Source organism: Manis pentadactyla, chromosome 14, assembly GCF_030020395.1.
Source record: "Manis pentadactyla isolate mManPen7 chromosome 14, mManPen7.hap1, whole genome shotgun sequence".
NCBI classification, from domain to species: Eukaryota; Metazoa; Chordata; class Mammalia; order Pholidota; family Manidae; genus Manis; species Manis pentadactyla.
In genome coordinates, this window is record NC_080032.1 from 12,186,774 (window position 1) to 12,205,302 (window position 18,529).

The following is an 18,529-nucleotide window of genomic DNA, read 5'->3' on the forward strand; positions in this document are numbered from 1 at the left end:
CCAAGGCCTTCATGTGATTACTGTTGAACTCTATTTCGAATATGTGGAGAAAGAACTGATCAACCATCTGCATGTAATTTCTCTCTTCTTTTGTGACGCTCTTCCTGAAGGACCTGGTCTCATCAAGGCAGATGAGGTCCTTGGGTCATCAATGTCTGTAAAATCTCTCCAGCCCTGATCACACATTTTCTTAGCATTGACCTGGTTTCTGACCCCCAGTCTACAGTGAGACACTAAAATTACAAATGATCCATAGGTATCACATGTAAAAATAGGTCCCTCGATCAGCAGCAATCAACCCAAGGACCAACCCAGTATCAACAGTTTTCAGCCCAGGAGGTAGGCCTACTCCTTGTACGTTAGGCTTGTAGGAAGTCTGACCGTAGTATATAGCAACCAGCTCAGGCCTTTAAATAACCCTTGTAACACTTGGCCCAAAATGGCCGTATTTATAACAGAGCTTCCATGTTGGTCTCCATTCCCAACTTAAGACCAACAAGAGAAAGCCAAATATATACCCCTGACAACAGAGGACGCCCGGCACCTGGACCACTCACTGCAGCTTCCCCCCGCCCATGGCCTCCAATCAGAGCAGAGCTGAGGCCTTCCCATTCCCCACAATGATGGATTCCCACTCCTCTGCCTGATTCTGAGTCTCTGCCACAACCCAAGTGATGGCGGTTGACTTGCTTGCTCCAACAAGCTCTGAATAACTATCCTTTTCTTCTTCTCACTTGGTTGGCCTTTCTTTACTGACAGTTCATTGTGGAGACCTCCCAAGACCCAGAGTGAGCTGTCCATTGCTGCAGACCCCAGCCCTCAGGCGAGTGTGTCCCCACCAAGCCCCCCGTGCCTTGCAGCCTGCAGCGTTCTGAGGCTGGGATGATGTGGTAAGTTAGCACTGGACAGTCAACTGTGCTCTGTGTGTGAGTTTTCAGGCTATTTTTTCTCAGTTTGCCATCTGGGTTTTGTTTTTGGTCTCCAGGTGTTCGACCTCGGTGGGATCCACATATTCTTTCAGCTGTCTTTGGTGTTACAGCTTTGTGTTGTGCTGGGCAAAGGTGTGTCATGACAAGAATCAGAGGGTAGAATGAGGAATGGGCCTTATGAGTCTTGTTTAAGCTGGCCTCTGGGACCAGTGAGTCTGACATCTACCTGGATGAACTTGGCTGAAGGCCACCGATCAAACCATCTGTCCAGGTCTGCTTCCATCTAGATCCTGTATCCTGAGAGAGAATTCTATCTGGTTTTCCGATGGCTGAGGAGATTGTAGGGTCTGTGTTCAGAGGCAGCCAACTGTCATTTTGGGGCCCCAAGACACGAGGTGCATAAATGTTTCATTTCTACCAACCATCACCACCTCTCTTGGGGTTATCTAAACTTAAGTCCTCTCCTCTGGCAGGAAAAATCCCTACTTCTCCCATGTATGCACTGCAGTCCTAATTTTTGTGCCCTTTGTAAATGGCACCTTCACCAAGGGTGATTTGGGTCTTCAGTGCCAACTCCAGAGAACACTCGATTTCATCAAAATGTTCATTTGAGAGGTACCTTGGAAAAGTAGAGAAATAAGATTCCACGTGTCCAATGAGCACCACATTTTTTATTGATATGCTGGGGTCTCCAAAAGAAATTGTTTTTCTTTTTCTCCATTGCTTTATTTTTTTTTTATTAAAAAAATTTGACTTGATTATCTTTTGTGCAAAAAAGAGTATGAATCAAAAATTGTTTCCCTAACAGATTGGCCACAGCAAATGAACAATCTGACAAACTTAAGCATGGATAAACTAGACTCATTTCCCCAGTGAACCCGCCTCTCTTGTCCTTCAGTTGTGTCCCTCTACCCACTTCTCCTTATTACCTTTATTCTTCTAATGCCCCTCGTTCTGCACCTTCTCCCTCCTCTTCCCCTTGTCCAAGTCCCTTACCTTTTCCCAACAATTCTCCTAAAACATCAAAGTGTCAGTTGCCTCCAAGGATCCCCTCCCTCGCATCACTAGCAATGCAGGCAAATGTAGAATTTAAACCTTGAAACTGAGCTTAATTAAGGGTTATAAATAATTAAAGGTTTCTTTCATTTTAGGAGACTTCAACACACCACTCACTCCAAAGGCAGATCAACCAGACAGAAAATAAGTAAGGAGACGGAGGCACTGAACAACACATTAGAACAGATGGACCTAACGGACATCTACAGAACACTCCACCCAAAAGCAGCAGGATACACATTCTTCTCAAGGGCACATGGAACACTTTCCAGAATAGATCACATACTAGGCCACAAATAGAGTCTCAGCAAATTCAGACTGATTCAAACTGTACCAACCAACTTCTAAGATCACAAAGGTACGAAATTAGAACTAAATTGTACAAAGAAAACAAAATGGCTCACAAACACATGGAAGTTTAACAAACATGCTCCTAAATAATCAATGGATCAATGACCAAATTAAGACAGAGATCAAGCAATATACGGAAACAAATAAAAACAACAGCTCAATGCCCCAACTTCTGTGTGACGCAATGAAGGCAGTTCTAAAAGGAAAGTATATAGCAATGCCAGCCTGTTTAAAGAAGGAAGAACAATCCCAAATAAACAGTGTAAATTCACAATTATTGAAACCGAAAAAAGAACAAATGAGGCCCATACGCAGTAGAAGGAGGGACATTGTCGGGTCCCTTCCCTGTCTCTGACCCGCAGATGAGGGAAGAGAAACGATTGTTCATCGAAGATCTTAACGACCAGCCAGGGGACTCAAGGCATGACAGCAAAAGAGTGGTGCCGAGACGGCATCTCTCATATTTATTCATGAAATGGTTGTTAACAACAATATTGGGGTTTCCATGAACAATCATTAACTAAGTCCAACTCTCAACAGTTTCACCTTCTGAAGGATAACGAACAAATACTCATGGTGAACGAACACAGAAACTCTTTCTGTCTTGGCTACTGTTTCTGTCTTGACTACGAATCATAAACTACAAACAAACCATCAAGGCAAATGTGCTTATACATATGATTTTTATACTTTCTATATAAATTCCATATAACTTCCCACAGACATAATAAAGATCAGAGAAGAAATAAATAAAATTGAGAACAATAAAACAATAGAAAGATTTAATGAAAGCAAGAGCTGGTTCTTTGAGAAGATAAACAAAATAGATAAACCCCTAGCCAGACTTATCAAGAAAAAAAGAGAATCTACACACATAAACAGAATCAGAAATGAGAAAGGAAAAATCACTATGGACACCACTGAAATACAAAGAATTACTACAGAATACTATGAAAATCTATATGCTAACAAGCTGGATAACCTAGAAGAAATGGACAACTTTCTAGAAAAATACAACCTTCCAAGACTGGCCCAGGAAGAAACAGAGAAACTGAACAGACCCATTACCACCAATGAAATTGAATTGGAAATCAAAAAACTACCCAAGAACAAAAACCCAAGAACAGATGGTTTCACCACTGAATTTTACCAGAAGACAGCATACCCATTCTCCTTAAAGTTTTCCAAAAAACAGAAGAGAAGGGGATACTTCCAAACTCATTCTACAAAGCCAGCATCACTCTACTACCAAAACCAGGCAAAGACAACACAAAAAAAGAAAACTACAGACCAATATCCCTGATGAACATAGATGCAAAAATACTCAACAAAATACTAGCAAACCATATTCAAAAATACATCAGGAGGATCAGACACCATGATCAAGTGGGATTCATCTCAGGGATGCAAGGAGAAACCTGGACTGGATCACTGACGGAATAACCAAGCGGCACTTGGAGGTCTTCGAGTGTTGAGGTTTATTTTACACCGGCGGGCTCAGAGGGAAGTAATCTCCCAAGGTCTGAGCCCTGAGCACAAGCAAGGGGAGCAATTTATATTATTTTGATATGTGGCATTTTGGCATGTGCGGGACAAAAGAGCCTGGAGGAGAGGAGTAGGAAGCTGGGAGTGCTTTGCCAACTGGAGGAAAAAAGTGGTTTGCTGACCTTCAAGGCTGTGTTGAATATTTTCCTTATCAAATGTAGTAACCACATTGTTTTTCATGTGAAACCTTCATAAGAGTGTATATCAATAATACCTTAATTAAAAAACTGTGATAAAGTAAATGCAAGTTGTTATGCCTGCAGTCATTACAGCACTGGGAATCTGGTACCTGCGGGGTAACTGAATGGATCCACGAGTCACCTACAATGAGGCATTGAGGTGATAACTGGAAGGCAGAAAGAAATGAGCTCACCCAGGGGGGAAGGCAGAGAACAGCTTCGGAATGAAATCTGGAGGAGACAACCATGCGCCCTAATGCACAGGTACCTGGATGTTGTTCAACCGGGAAGTGACTGTTCTCATCACCTGCAGCTGAAACAAAAGTTTCCTCCAGGACTTGAATGACTCTTAGATTTTGGTTCTAACTCTTTAAAACTGTTTCTCCCACTTGATTTCAAAGCCTCTTCTTCCCTTTCAAAACATTTCCAAAATGGCAAATCCTACCGCTAAAGAGTCCATTGAAGTTGGGTTGCAAACATTAACTGCTTTTGTCTGCTAAAGATTAATGATGTTTCTGATAAGCACAGTTCTGATTAATTGCTGTTGAAACTCCTGAGCTGAATGTCAAACCTGGGAAACTAACTCTTAAATGGACTTAAGAGACAAAAGGCCATGTATCCTACAACATAATCCAATCTAAGAGACTGCAAAGGAAAACACAAGAGGCAGTATTAAATTCATGATGACATGACTGATCTTTGTTCCATTTGTGGAAAAAACTACAAAAGCTCATCATTCTCTAGGAGACGTTCCTTTGATATTAACCTGCCTGAACTGTGAAAAATAGTCTGAAACATAACTTTTGATTGCACTCATTGAACATTTGTCATCCTCCAAAATTTCTCATTTGCAAATATTGATGTTCAGTCATATTAAAAGAACAAAATAAAAAGAAAATCCAGTCCATTAAAGAAAAAAAAACTAAAGTAAACGTTAAAAGCCAAATAGCCAAATTCTTCCATTGCTAGCCTAGCTGTGGCCCCAGGTGGCATTACTATAAGACCAGACTGAGATTCTATGCTTGAAAATATTTTTAAGGTATTAATCCTTGTACTAATCCATGGCATAGGTAAGATAATTCATTCTCCAGAACTAACTTTTACTTCTAACAGCAGGATTTTTGAGAAATCAATGTAAATTTATGGGAGTTTATAAACTCAAGAGTATACAAAGATTTAAAAGTTAAGGCTGTCAGTTCCATGGAGACAAGCATGCCTACCCTGCTCTATTCCACAACCACCCAGTTGTCAATTACATGGAAATTTCAATAGCTATGTGACCTCTGAGCATTATATGTCTTAGCTCTACTAGTGATCCACCCTTTTTTATCATACTCTTCATGGTTCTGCTCCCAAAAGGGCTTGAGGGGACAAAGGACCTCACTCTTCCCTATGTGGGATTCCATTTTAGTGGGCAGTTTCATTACCCCAGACTTAGTATCAGAAGGTGTAAGAAGGAATTGGGGAGTAGGTGGAGCTACCACCATTTAGGGTATGAGTAAACATCTACTGAATATTCTGCCTATTAATAAAAGTTTAATTCAGATGTGTTAAAAAATAATAATAATAAGACTGTCAGGCATGCCCTGAGTTAAGTTGTTGGAAGGCCACTCAGGAGAATGGACATTATGTAAAGAAGGGAGGGAACCCAGTGAGGAGGCCACCAGGGAACTCAAGCAAAACAAGTGCTAGCCTAGTGACTGCAGAAGTGGAAGTAGACAAATTCAGTGTCAGAGTCTTGGTGTCAAACATTCTTGACTTTGAATCTTTTTACCATTTACATCCTTGGACAAATTCTTGCAACTCTTTGAGCCTCAGTCTCCTTACTTAGCAATGCTTGTAAAGCCCTAGCACACATAAAACACACAATACATTATCATCATACTACTTTAGTAACAAAATCCATCTGAAGGAGGTCACATGGACTGACTTCCTTTTCCCCCTATACCAACATTAACCCTAAGTAATTTTTAAAATTTTACTTAAGGATAGTGGACATCCAATACTAACGTAAGTAATCTTTACCAAGATTCAATTGCAGTCACATACAGGTACTGCATTAACTCCACCAAGAGGCAAATTCCTATTTCTCACAGAACTTACACTAAAACAACTGCTCATAAATATACACTGAGCAAGGTGTTTTTGTCAAATTAATGAAAGTCTAGTTTGCACCTTCAGGTTGTGTTCTCACATACATTCTTTTATTTCTCAGTGTTTATGAGTAAAAAGGATATAAGCAGAATTTTGTAGTTAAATCATGATCAAGATTGTGCTGCTACTATCAATTATTTTAATTTCTACTGTCAACAGCTTTTATTTAAAACTTTATTAAGGGATGACATTCCTCATTGTTATAGCACTGAGACACCAGGAAACTAAGTTACCAAAAAGATATTTTTGTAAGTATATGGATTATCAACATTCGACTATCTGTAGCTTCCCCTTACACTTAATATTCTTTCAACAAAAGATGAACTACTTTGAAAATCTATCATATTCAATCATTCGATATGTATTAAGCAGGACTTATAAGAAAGACAATGTGCTAGGCACTACGTAAGGACAACAGTATCATGAGGCCTTATCCTCACGGAGTTTATAATCTAATGAGACTAAGTATTCACACATAACAGGAAGGAGTGATGTAGACAGAATTACAAGTATCCAAAATAAAGAGATCATTTTCAGTTGAGGTAGTCAGAAAATGCTTCACAGCTGGGTGGAGTTTGAGCTGGACCCTTGGATAACTAAGTGGATTTTTACAGAATTTGCCAGGAAGAAAGTATGGGACAAACAACTTTTGAAGCAAAAAACTTCATTTTTCTTTTTTCTGAGTTGCTTCCTAGGCATTTTACAGTATGCTAACCCTAATCACGCCCGAAGTCTGGATATTTAGATGAGGATTTAGGTTTAGGATGCCCACCTTAAGTTCCCACCTCACTTTTCCCCAGGGGCACCTTTTAAAATAACCAGATTTAAAGCCCAAAAAGTAAATAACCTCCATCGCAATTATCGTGAAAGTGACAGATGCTGGATTCCCTATTCTCGATCTCCTGCTCACCTGTCACCTGGGACAGAGGGCTGTCACTCCCCCAGCTCACTGCTCCCTCATTCTGGGATCTGGAAGTAATAACAGATCTTGTGACTCTACAGTCGTCCCCTCATATCTGCGCTTTCAGTTACCCACTATCAACCATGGTCCAGAAGCATATGATGCCCTTTTTGACAAATCATCAGAAGGTCAACAATAGCCTAACACTACATCACACTACGTCGTTTCTTCACTTCATCCCATCACAAAGGCATTTTACCACCTCATGTCGTAATAAGGGTGAGTACAGTACAATAACGTATTTTGAGAGGAAGACACATGCACGTAGGTAAATTTTATTAAAGTGTACTGTCATAATTATTTTATTATTATTGCTGATAATCTCTTACTTTCTCTTAATTTATGAACTTTATCATACTTATGTATGGTATAGGAGAAAACAGAGTACACAGAAGGTTCAGTACTACGTACATTTTGAGGCATCTACTGGGGGGTCCTGGAATGTATCCCCTGCTGAGAACGGAGGGGGGCTGCTGTAGTTGCCATGCGTGAGTGTGCTGAAACTGCCTTCAATCAACAAGACCTCAGAGTTTCACTTCCCCAAAGTGGGAGCTTGGATGCTAAGAGTACTACTTGGCGACCCCATGTGGGTGGCTTGTACCCCCCATCTGGCAGGTCATAACTTACAAAGCCCTAATTCAATACACCAGTGCCAGCTTCTTAACGCAGAAAGCATGCACAAGAAACCAGAGAACAGCATCAATATATGTGTAGGGGCTTTTTTTTTAAACTTTTTATTATAAAAATTTTAAGTATGTAAAAAGTATACACAATAGAGTAATAAGCCTCCATGCACTTGTCACTGAGCTTCAACAATTATCAACTCACAACCAATCTTGTTTTATGATTTACATGTCTTATTATATGAAAACCTCACAGGACCCTATGTTCGTGTACTTCCACATTCTTCACCGACTCCATCCTCAGATAAATCCATATTGCTACACTAGACTCTACAAGGCCAGTTTTTCTTAAAGCCACACAAAAGTGCAAGTTTAATTTTAAAAAACAATCAACTCGATTGCTCAAACCAAGGGAACAATAACAAAGAAAATGCAAAATGAATAGATCATCCAAACTCAGTTTGCAGGTACTTTTGGAATTGCATCTACCTTTTCCATATTCTTATTTCAGTGATAATGAATAAAATGATGGGAGAATTCATGTCAAACAAAATAAAGCTTCACAGATGAGGTGTCTTGAGCAAATCACTTGGCCCCCTTAGCTGTTTCCTCCTCTATAAAATAGAGAAAGATCACCTACCTCAGGGACTTGTGAGAATTAAATGAGTGTTTATTAAATGCCCCATGGACAGTTTTTTATGTTACTACAGAGTTGACTCAGGAAGAACTAGAAAGCTGTTGGGTTTCCCAATTCTCTCCCTTCATACACCAACTCTGTCTCATGCTAAAGGCAAGGGGCTAAGCATTCTGATTTCAAGAAGTTTGTTTGCCTGTAAGGCAAATAAAGGGAGCTGAGATTGAAGGTGTGTTTTTAGTAGGATAAATCTTGTAAACTGTCAAACTTCACAGAATTATTTCCCCTTAACTAGTAGAGCCACCCAACATCACACAGAGGTAGTATGTGGCCAACCTACCTAGTAAAACACTCTGATTTCCCCCCATTTCTTGGCCACTGTATTTACTCTTTCAGCTACGCACAGCCTCCACACAGCACAGTAAAAACAGCAGGGCGGCCATCAGGATTCTTAGCTGAGCCACAGTGTTAAGAAGCTCAAGAGGAGTTAGTTACCACAAGGCGACCAGCTTTACCTTCATTTCTTACTGTGTCCCTAAGGAAGCTGGGACTGTGATTGTGTTCCGTATCACCTGCTTTGGAAAGGCAGCTCACTTGTTACTCAAAACTATCAAATTAATTTAAAGTTCTTAGAAAGAAAACATATACAGTCACAACTGTTCAAGATGTTAACTCTTCCTTTAGTGTTTTCTTTTAGTCTCTCACTTTACCTTCTTTTTGAGACTGAATATACATCACTGATGTGCCCTTTTGAATTATCATCTCCAATCACCAATCCTCTTTCCCTTCGTGAAGATACATAGGTTGTTGACCAGAGTAACACCCACCACAACAAATCATCCACTTAAAGTCTTCCACCTGAAACCAGTCTTTATTTTCAGATATTACCCATTTTTGCTGTTTCCTTAATCATAATATAGTAAAATACAGCACGGAACAGTTTACCATGTGCTTTGTAAACCTACTCGTTTAATTCTTAACACCGTATGAAATGATTAATTCCCCTACTTTATAAGTAAGGAAAAAGTTAAGAACTTACTATCTTGTCTAGGTATAAAGCAACTTAGTGCAGAACCGGACCTCTAAGTCTTCCACACCTCCACTAACACCATTCTCTTTCCACGCTATAAGGCTCTCTTTTCTAAGAGGCGGAGGCCTACAGTTCTCACCTAAACCACGTTTGCTTCAAAGAGAAAACCATCTTCAAAAACTCTCTAGATTGCAACCAGATTCCCCAACCCTACACCTACAAATCATCCCATTTCTTGCTTCCTCACCCTTCAGCAATTCCTCCCTCCCCACAGTCCAATGTCCACTCTTCACAGATACTGTCATCATTCCCTCAATCCCTCCTGCAAATATTCCACTTCTTCAGACTGAAGGGAGGCCTCTCATCCCCCTTCCTCAAATCTTGGCACTCCCTTCCCAGGATAGGTATGTTCTCACTGCATAAACTATACAGGACACTTCTCAGTCCTTAACAAACTATTTAATAACTTTAAAAGCCCCATAAAGATGGACATAACTTGCAGATCCTCCCACCTCCACACCTGACCCAGGGGCACCAGGCCACTTCAAATTCGGAAGAACAGAGTACCAACCCTTACAAAGATTCTGCCCCGGCCCCACTGTCACCAGCGACTTCTTTCCCATAATTTGGTTATACAAACTTACAAACTCTTCGCAAGGGACTCCCTTCCAGGGTTCCCAAGACTCTCCTTCCTCGGTTTTCCTTCCGCCACACCTGGGCCTCTGCCCACCTTGCCAACTCTCCCTCACTGCCCATCGCAGTGCTGAGCAGCAGCTGAGGCAGCTCCTCCTCTCCCTCAACTTCCAAGTTCGGCCTCTTATCACCTGTTCTCACCAGTGGCCCACCTTTGCCCGGCCCGCCTCTCCAGACACCCTTGCAATTCGTCCCGCCCAGAAGCCAGCACCTCGAGGCATTTCCGGGGTGCCTGTGGGATTGAACTTCCCATCCGTGGGCTTTCCAGCCCCGGGTCCTGCTCCCCTTCTCCACGCCCCGCCCCGCCCACGGCCAGATGACATCCGCCGAGGCCGCCGCCTCCTCCACCTCCATCCCCCTTCTCGGACGCCAGGCCCGCGGCCGCTCACCTCCTTCCCCGAGCGCCAACCACCCCCGCTGGTAGAGACGAGGGGGGCGTGCACCCCCGCCCGCTCCCCAGCCCCCCGACGCGCACCTGTTCCTCCTCCTCCTCTTCCCCACCGCCGGCCGCGCGGGAGCCCCGACCCCCACCCCCGCCGCGCCCCAGCTGCCCCAAGCCCCGCACTCACCACGAGTAGGACTGCTCCGCCATGGCGCTGACTCTCCTGGGCTCCGCTGCAGGCTCCGGCCGGACCCGGCGGCCGCGGGGAACGAACGGGCGGCGGGCTCGCTCCGACCGGGGGCGGAAAACCGGCCGCGGCCCGGCGCTCGCTTGCCCGGCGGGGGGGCCGGGGACGCGGCTGGCGGGGAGAGGCCGGGCTCCGAGGCGGCCCCGCTCCCTGGGCCCCGGGGCGGGGCGGGCTCCGCTCTTGGCCTCCCTCACCCGCTGCGGCTCTAAACCCAACATGGTGGCGGCGGCGGCGACGCTGAGAACAAGGGGGCACCGGGGCGGACGCACGGCGACAGGGCCCCGCGCTCACTGCGCGCTGGGCCGCGAGAGGGCCGCGCTCGGGCAGCGGCGGCGGCGGCGGCGGCGGCCTGGGGACATGGCTGGAGGGCGGCGCTAGGCGGTGAGGCGAGGCTGTTCGGCTCACACCCGCCAGAGGGGAGGAGAGGCGAGGGCGGCACGAGCCTTGGCCCCGCTCGGGTCACGTGCCCAAAACACCCCCCCCCCCACCTTGCGCAGGACACCTGCGCGGAGACGGTTTTCTTTTTTTTTTTATCATAAATTTTTTATTAAGGTTTTACTGATGTACACTCTTACGAAGGTTTCACTTGAAAAAACAATGTGGTTAGTACATTCACCTATATCATCACGTTCCCACCCATACCCCATTGCAGTCACTGTCCATCTTCTCTGTGTTACACTGTCTTCCGGTGACCCCCCCACACCATGTGTACTAAACATAATACCCCACAATCCGCTTCTCCCTCCCACACCCTTCGCCTTGTAACCACTATCCCTTCTTGGAGTCTCTGAGTCCGCTGCTGTTTTGTCCTTCAGTTTTGCTTCGTTGTTACATACCACAAATGAGGGAAATCATTTGAGACTTCTCTTTCTCTGCCTGGCTTATTTCACTGAGCATAATACCCTCTAGCTCCATCCAGGTTATCGCAAATAGTAGGATTTGTTTATTTCTTACGGCTGAATAGTATTCCATTATGTATATGTACCACCTCTTCTTTATCCCTTCATCTACTAATGGACATTTAGGTTGCTTACGTATCTTGGCTATTTTATTGTAAATAGTGGTGCAATAAACATAGGGGTGCATATGTCTTTTTGAATCTGAGAACTTGCGTTCTTTGGGTAAATTCCTAGGAGTGGGCTTCACAGGTCAAATGGTATTTCTATTTTTAGTTTTTTGAGGAACCTCCATATTGCTTTCCACAATGGTTCAACTAGCTGATATTACCACCGGTAGTGTTAGGAGGGTTCCCCTTTGTCCACATCCTCGCCAGCATTTATTGTTCTTAGTCTTTTCAATGCTGGCCATCCTTACTGGTGTGAGGAGATATCTCATTGTGGTTTTAATGTGCATTTCCCTGATGTTTAGTGATGTGGAGCATTTTTTCATGTGTTGGCCATCTGAACTTCTTCTTTGGAGAACTGTCTCTCCATAACCTCTGCCCATTTGTTAATCGGGTTATTTTAAGCTTATTGGGTGTTGAGGCATGTAAGTTCTTCACATATTTTGGATGTTAACCCCCTGTCGGATATGTCATTTACAAATATATTCTCCCCTACTGTAGGATGCCTTTTTGTTCTGTTGATGGTGTCCTTTGCCATACAGAAACTTTTTAGTTTGATGTAGTCCCATGAGTTCATTTTTGCTTTTGTTTCCCTCGCTGGACGGGATGCGTTCAGGAAGAAGTTGCTCATGCTTATATTCAGGAGATTTTTGCCTATGTTGTCTTGTAAGAGTTTTATGGTTTCATGACTTACATTCAGGTCTTTGATCCATTTCGAGTTTATTTCTTTGTATGGGGTTAGACAATAATCCAGTTTCATCCCCTTGCATGTAGCTGTACAGTTTTGCCAACACCAGTTGTTGAAGAGACTGTCATTTCCCTATTGTATATCCATGGCTCCCTTATCATATTTGAATTGACCTATATGCTTGGGTTTATATCTGGGCTCCCTAGTCTGTTCCATTGGTCTATGGGTCTGTTCTTGTGCCAGTACCAAATTGCTTGATCAGTGTGGCTTTGTAGTAGAGCTTGAAGTCAGGGAGTGTAATTACCCCCTGCTTTATTCTTCCTTCTCAGGATGGCTTTGGCTATTTGGGGTCTTTTGTGGTTGCATATGAATTTCAGAACCATTTGCTCTAGTTCATTGAAGAATTCTGTTGGTATTTTGATAGGGATTGCGTTGAATCTGTAGATTGTCATAGGCAGGATGGCCATTTTGACAATATTAATTCTTCCTGTCCATGAGCACAGGATGTGTTTCCATTTATTGGTATCTTCTTTCTCTCTTGAGTGTCTTGTGGTTTTCAGAGTACAGGCCATTCACTTCCTTGATTAGGTTTATTCCTAGGTATTTGATTCTTTTGGATGCAATTGTGAATAGAATTGTTTTTCTGATTTCTCTTTCTGCTAGTTCATCGTTAGTGCATATAGGAATGCAACAGATTTCTGTGTATCAATTTTGTATCCCGCAACTTTCCTGAATTCAGATACTAGATCTCATAGTTTTGGAGTGGATTCTTAAGGGTCTTTTATATACAATATCGTGGTCTGCAAAGAGGGACAGGTTGACATCTTCCTTACCAATCTGGATGCCTTTTATTTCTTTGTGTTGTCTGATTACCATGGCTAGGACCTCCAGAACTATGTTGAATAAAAGTGGGGAGAGTGGGCATCCTTGTCTTGTTCCCAATCTTAGGGGAAAAGCTTTCAGCTTCTCACTGTTAAGTATGATGCTGGCTGTGGGTCTGTCATATATGGCCTTTATTATGTTGAGGTACTAGCCCTTTGTACCCATTTGGCTGAGAGTTTTTAACATGAATGGATGTTGAATTTTGTTGAATGCTTTTTCAGTATCTATGGTCATGATCATGTGGTTTTTGTCCTTTTTGTTGATGTGGTAGATGATGTTGATGAATTTGTGAATGCTGTACCATCCTTGCATCCCTGGGATGAATTCCACTTGATCATGATGGATGATCCTTTTGATGTATTTTTTCAATTCAGTTTGTTAATATTTTGTTGAGTGTTTTTGCATCTATGTTCATCAGGATACTGGTCTGTCATTTTTTTGTGTGGCGTCTTTGCCTGGTTTTGGCATTAGAGCGATCTTGGCCTTGTAGCATGAGTTTGGGAGTATTCCCTCCTCTTATACTTTTTGGAAACTTTAAGGAGGATGGGTATTAGGTCTTCACTAAATGTATGATGAAGTTCAGCAGTGAAACCACCTGGCTCAGGCATTTTGTTCTTAGGTAATTTTTTGATCACCAATTCAATTTTCTTGCTGGTAATTGGTCTATTCAGATTTTCTTTTTCTTCCTGGGTCAGCCTTGGAAGGTTGTATTTTTCTAGAAAGTTGTCCATTTCTTCTAGGTTATCCAGTTTGTTACCATATAATTTTTCATAGTATTCTCTAATAAGTCTTTGTATTTCTGCAGTGTCTGTAGTGATTTTTCCTTTCTCATTTCTGATTCTGTTTATGTGTGTAGACTCTCTTTTTTTCTTGATAAGTTTGCCTAGGCGTTTATCTATTTTGTTTATTTTCTCAAAGAACCAGCTCCTCCTTTCATTGATTCTTTCTGTTGTTTCATTCTTCTTGATTTTATTTATTTCTTCTCTAATGTTTCTTATGTCCCTCCTTCTACTGACTTTGGGCCACATTTGTTCTTCCTTTTCTAGTTTCATTAATTGTGAGTTTAGACTGTTCATTTGGAACTTTTCTTCTTTCCTCAGGTAGGTGTGTATTGCAATATACTTCCCTCTTAGCACGGCCTTCGCTGCATCCCACAGATTTTTGCAATGTTGAGTTATTGTTGTCATTTGTCTCCATATATTGCTTGATCTCTGTTTTTATTTGGTCATTGATCCATTGATTCTTTAGGACCATGTTCCATCCCTTTACTTTACTTTCAGGACCATGTTATTAAGCCTCCATGTGTTTGTGGACTTTTTCGTCTTCTTTGTGTAATTTATTTCTAGTTTCATACCTTTGTGGTCTGAGAAGCTGGTTGGTACAATTTCAATCTTTTTGAATTTACTGAGGCTCTTTTTGTGGCCTAGTATATGATCTAATTCTTTAAAATGTTCCATGTTCACTTGAGAAGAATGTGTATCCTGTTGCTTTTGGATGAAGTATTCTGTAGATGTCCGTTAGGTCCATCTGTTCTAATACATTGTCCAGTGCCTCGGTCTCTTTATTTATTTTCTGTCTGGTTGATCTGTCCTTTGGAGTGAGTGGTGTGATGAAGTCTCCTAAAATGAATGCATTGCACTCTCTTTCCCCCTTTAATTCTGTTAGTATTTGTTTCACATATATAGGTGATCCTGTGCTGAGTGCATAGATATTTGTAATAGTTATATCCTCTTGTTGGACTGGCCCCTTTATCACTATGTAATGTTCTTCTTTGTCTCTTGTGACTTTGTTTTGAGGTCTCATACAAGTACTGTAACTACTCATTTTCTCTCTCTATTAGTTGCATGACATATCTTTTTCCATCCCCTTACTTTCAGTCTGTGTATGACCTTGGGTTTGAAGTGAGTCTCTTGTAGGCAACATATAGATGGGTCTTGTTTTTTATACATTCAGATGTATTTTTATTCAGACTATTTACATTTTGGGTGATTATCAATAGGTATGTACTTATTCCCATTGCAGGCTTTAGATTTGTGGTTACCAAAGGTTCAAGGTAATTCCCTTACTATCTAACAGTCTAATTTAACTCACTTCATATGCTATTACAAACACACCCTAAAGGTTCTTTTTTTTCCATCCTTTTTCTTCCTCCTCCATTCTTTATATGTTCGGTATCACATTCAGTACTCTTTGTCTATCCCTTGATTGACTCTTGGGGTAGTTGATTTGATTTTCATCTTCTTAGTAATGAATTGTTCTACTTTGCTGTGGTTTTATTTCCCCTGGTGATATCTATAGCAGTCCCTCCAAAATGCACTGTACAGGTGGTTTGTAGGACATAAATTCTCTCAGCTTTTGCTTCTCTGAAAATTGTTTAATCCCTCCTTCAAATTTAAATGATAACCTTACCGGGTAGAGTATTCTTGGGTTGAGGCTCTTCTGCTTCATTGCATTAAATATATCAAGCCACTCCCTTCTGGCCTGTAAGGTTTCTGTTGAGAAGTCTGTTGATAGCCTGGTGGGTTTTCAAGGTAGGAGAGCAAGACAGACACTTTTATTTGGCGATAAAGTGAGAAGGTAGAGCTCCTGGCTCGAGCCAGGAGGGGACAAGAGAGCCCCGGAGTGGTTGAGAGACAAAGGGCTAGAGATGCAGACCTGCTAAGTGGTCCCAAAATGTTTATCTTTGAAGAGACAATAAGTTTCTTATTAGTCCTCCGGTTATTTACAAGAATTTTACTGCTCTGATTTCCTCCCATAGCAGCTTCCTGGTCTGGGAGCATATCACTCAAGACTGCCTGCTTTGCTCCCAAGGTGGGCTGAGTTACTGTCTCTTTGTTAAGAAACTTTTTTTTAACTAATTAGGTTTTAAGATGGAATCCTTCCCGTTTTTACTATGTTGTTTTGGGCTTGCTTGCTACATTGCTTGCTACATTGCAAATCCCACAACGGGTAATCTTGCTTTGTTTTTTCCAGAGGCCTTCGCCCTGCTCTGTCTGGCCCACGGTCCCTGTCTCATCACCAGGAGCCCCTCCCGCCAGCCGCTTCCCGAGCCTGGCATCCAGCAGACACCGAATGCCTGGGGCTGTCCTTCCCTGCGCAGCCAAAGGGGGTGTGGTAGGTGCAGGATGCGGGGTACGGAGGAGGGGGAGTGTCCTGCGGCCCAGGAGGCCGCCTGGCGGAGGGGCGGGACGGCGCGCGCGGGTCGGACGTCGACGCCCCCGGCCGTCCTCGCTCTCGGCCCCGCCCCGCCGCGGCTGTAGCCGCCGAGCTGCGCCGCCAGGCACCGCCGCCGTCCGGGTCTCGGCCCGCAGCCGCCCGGCCATGGCTTCGGGCCCCGCGGGTAAGCGGGCGCGGGCGCGGGCGCGGGGCGGCGGGAGAGCAGCCCCGGGCCCCGGCCCCAGCCCTCGGCTGACCGGGCGCCCTGACATCTTGTCCCACAGAGGCGGAGACGCGACAGAGGCTGCTACGCACCGTCAAGAAGGAGGTGGGTGCAGGGCAGGGGCGCGACCCCCAGGACAGGCGGTGGCCGCAGCCACCCGGGCCAAGAGTCCCTAAGGGGGGCGTGGCCACTGCCGTCGCGGCCACCTCGGGTGCGGGGCTCACCTGGGTGGGTATTTACCTCCCGCAGGGCTGGAGGAGGGTGAGTTTGGGAGTGGAAGCCTCAGGTATGGCGGGTGGGGCACACTTGGATGAGTCTGGGTAGGTACCCCTTTTGTGGGAGAGCCAGTGGTTGGATGTCACTGAGGTGAGACAAGCCCCTTGAGGGGCTGACACAGCGTCCCGGGGCTGGGGTGGGGCTGGAGGGGGCTGCAGAAGAAGGACCAGACTTCAGGAAAGGGGTAAGATTCACCCAGAGGGAAAAAGCCCCTACCTCTACCCCCACTCTGCCCCCAAATTCTTGGTGCTCCGAGACACCCCCGAAAGCCAGGGGACTCCTTCCCTGAGAGGCCTGGGACAGCGAGTTATCTTATTTGTGGGTATGTGCCTGCACTCTCCTGGCAGGCAGGGTCCCCTCACCCTACACCCCACCCCACACACGCAGGAGGGTGACTGACAGGTTCAGCTGCCCCTCTCGCCCTTCCTTCACTCTTCCAGGGGCCAGCTGGGAGCCCAGTGTCGCCTTTAGAGTTAATGGCCCGTGAGTTACCGCAGAGGGGGAGAATCTATAGTGATGGGTGTCTGGGAACACGAGATGCCTGAAATCCGTGTGTACGTGTGTGCACGCACCTCTGTGGGTGAGAACATGTGGCTGTGTGTGCATCTTGGAATATCTGTGCATTTGTCTGGAGAATCTAAGTATATGTGTTGTGTGTACATGGTTCTGTGTGTCAGTGTGTTTATCTGTTACTGTGAATATGCTGTGTGTTTGTGTGATGCTGGAATCTGTGCAAATGAGACTGTGTGTGTGCATGTCTGTGTATGTGTGTTAATGGCCCTTTTCATGTCACCCCACATCCCTCAACCTGGGACCCCATTACTGCTGAGCCTGCATCACCTCTATACTTCCTGTTCCTTAGCCCGAGACTGCAGTGGCCACAGGCCTTTGGGGCTGGCCTTATTCCTGTGCCTCTCTGTGTGTTGATGGTGTCAGCATCTGGTGTCAGCATCTGCGTCAGAGCTGAGCACCAAGAAGCCCTTCCACTCACGGTGGCAGAAAGCCACCAAGGGCAGCCTTGATGCCAGGACCTGTTGCTGCCCCTCCCTCCTTGGGGAGCAGTGGTATGTGTCCGTGTGTGCGGCATGTCCCATGTTGGTTATACAGTCAGCTCCAGGGCTGGGTGCATGTTCTGGCATTTCTGAATAAGGAGACATGCAGGATACATGGAATCCCTCAGAAAGGCCCAGAACTTTTCAGCTCCATCCTAGTAGAGACCCCTGTGGGGACCTGAAGGTAGCTCTGTGTAGACCCTCTCTGTAAGAAAACCTACAGACCCACAACATTCTGATGACTATTTTGACGGAGGGTGGATATAGATGCCCACCCCTAAGGCCTTCAGGTTAAAAGTCTTTTTGTTCATTGTTTAACCAAACCTAGATGGAATATGTGCTCTCCAGATGCTTTCACCTGGAATGGCTGTGTTTTTAAGGACATGGCTGGTTGGTTCAGCTGGA

General features: G+C 44.3%; 1 long non-coding RNA gene and 1 pseudogene across 1 annotated transcript; one reads left to right on the top strand and one right to left on the bottom strand.

The window, feature by feature from the left end:
• The window catches only part of LOC118934084 (small G protein signaling modulator 1-like), a 126,107-nt pseudogene extending 114,901 nt beyond the window's left edge, over nt 1-11,206 (bottom strand).
• On the top strand, nt 11,039-16,493 carry LOC130680608 (uncharacterized). The gene is made up of 3 exons (XR_008993626.1): nt 11,039-11,165; nt 16,176-16,228; nt 16,391-16,493. It is a non-coding gene; the product is annotated as an uncharacterized LOC130680608 (long non-coding RNA).
• The last annotated feature ends 2,036 nt before the right edge of the window (nt 16,494-18,529 follow it).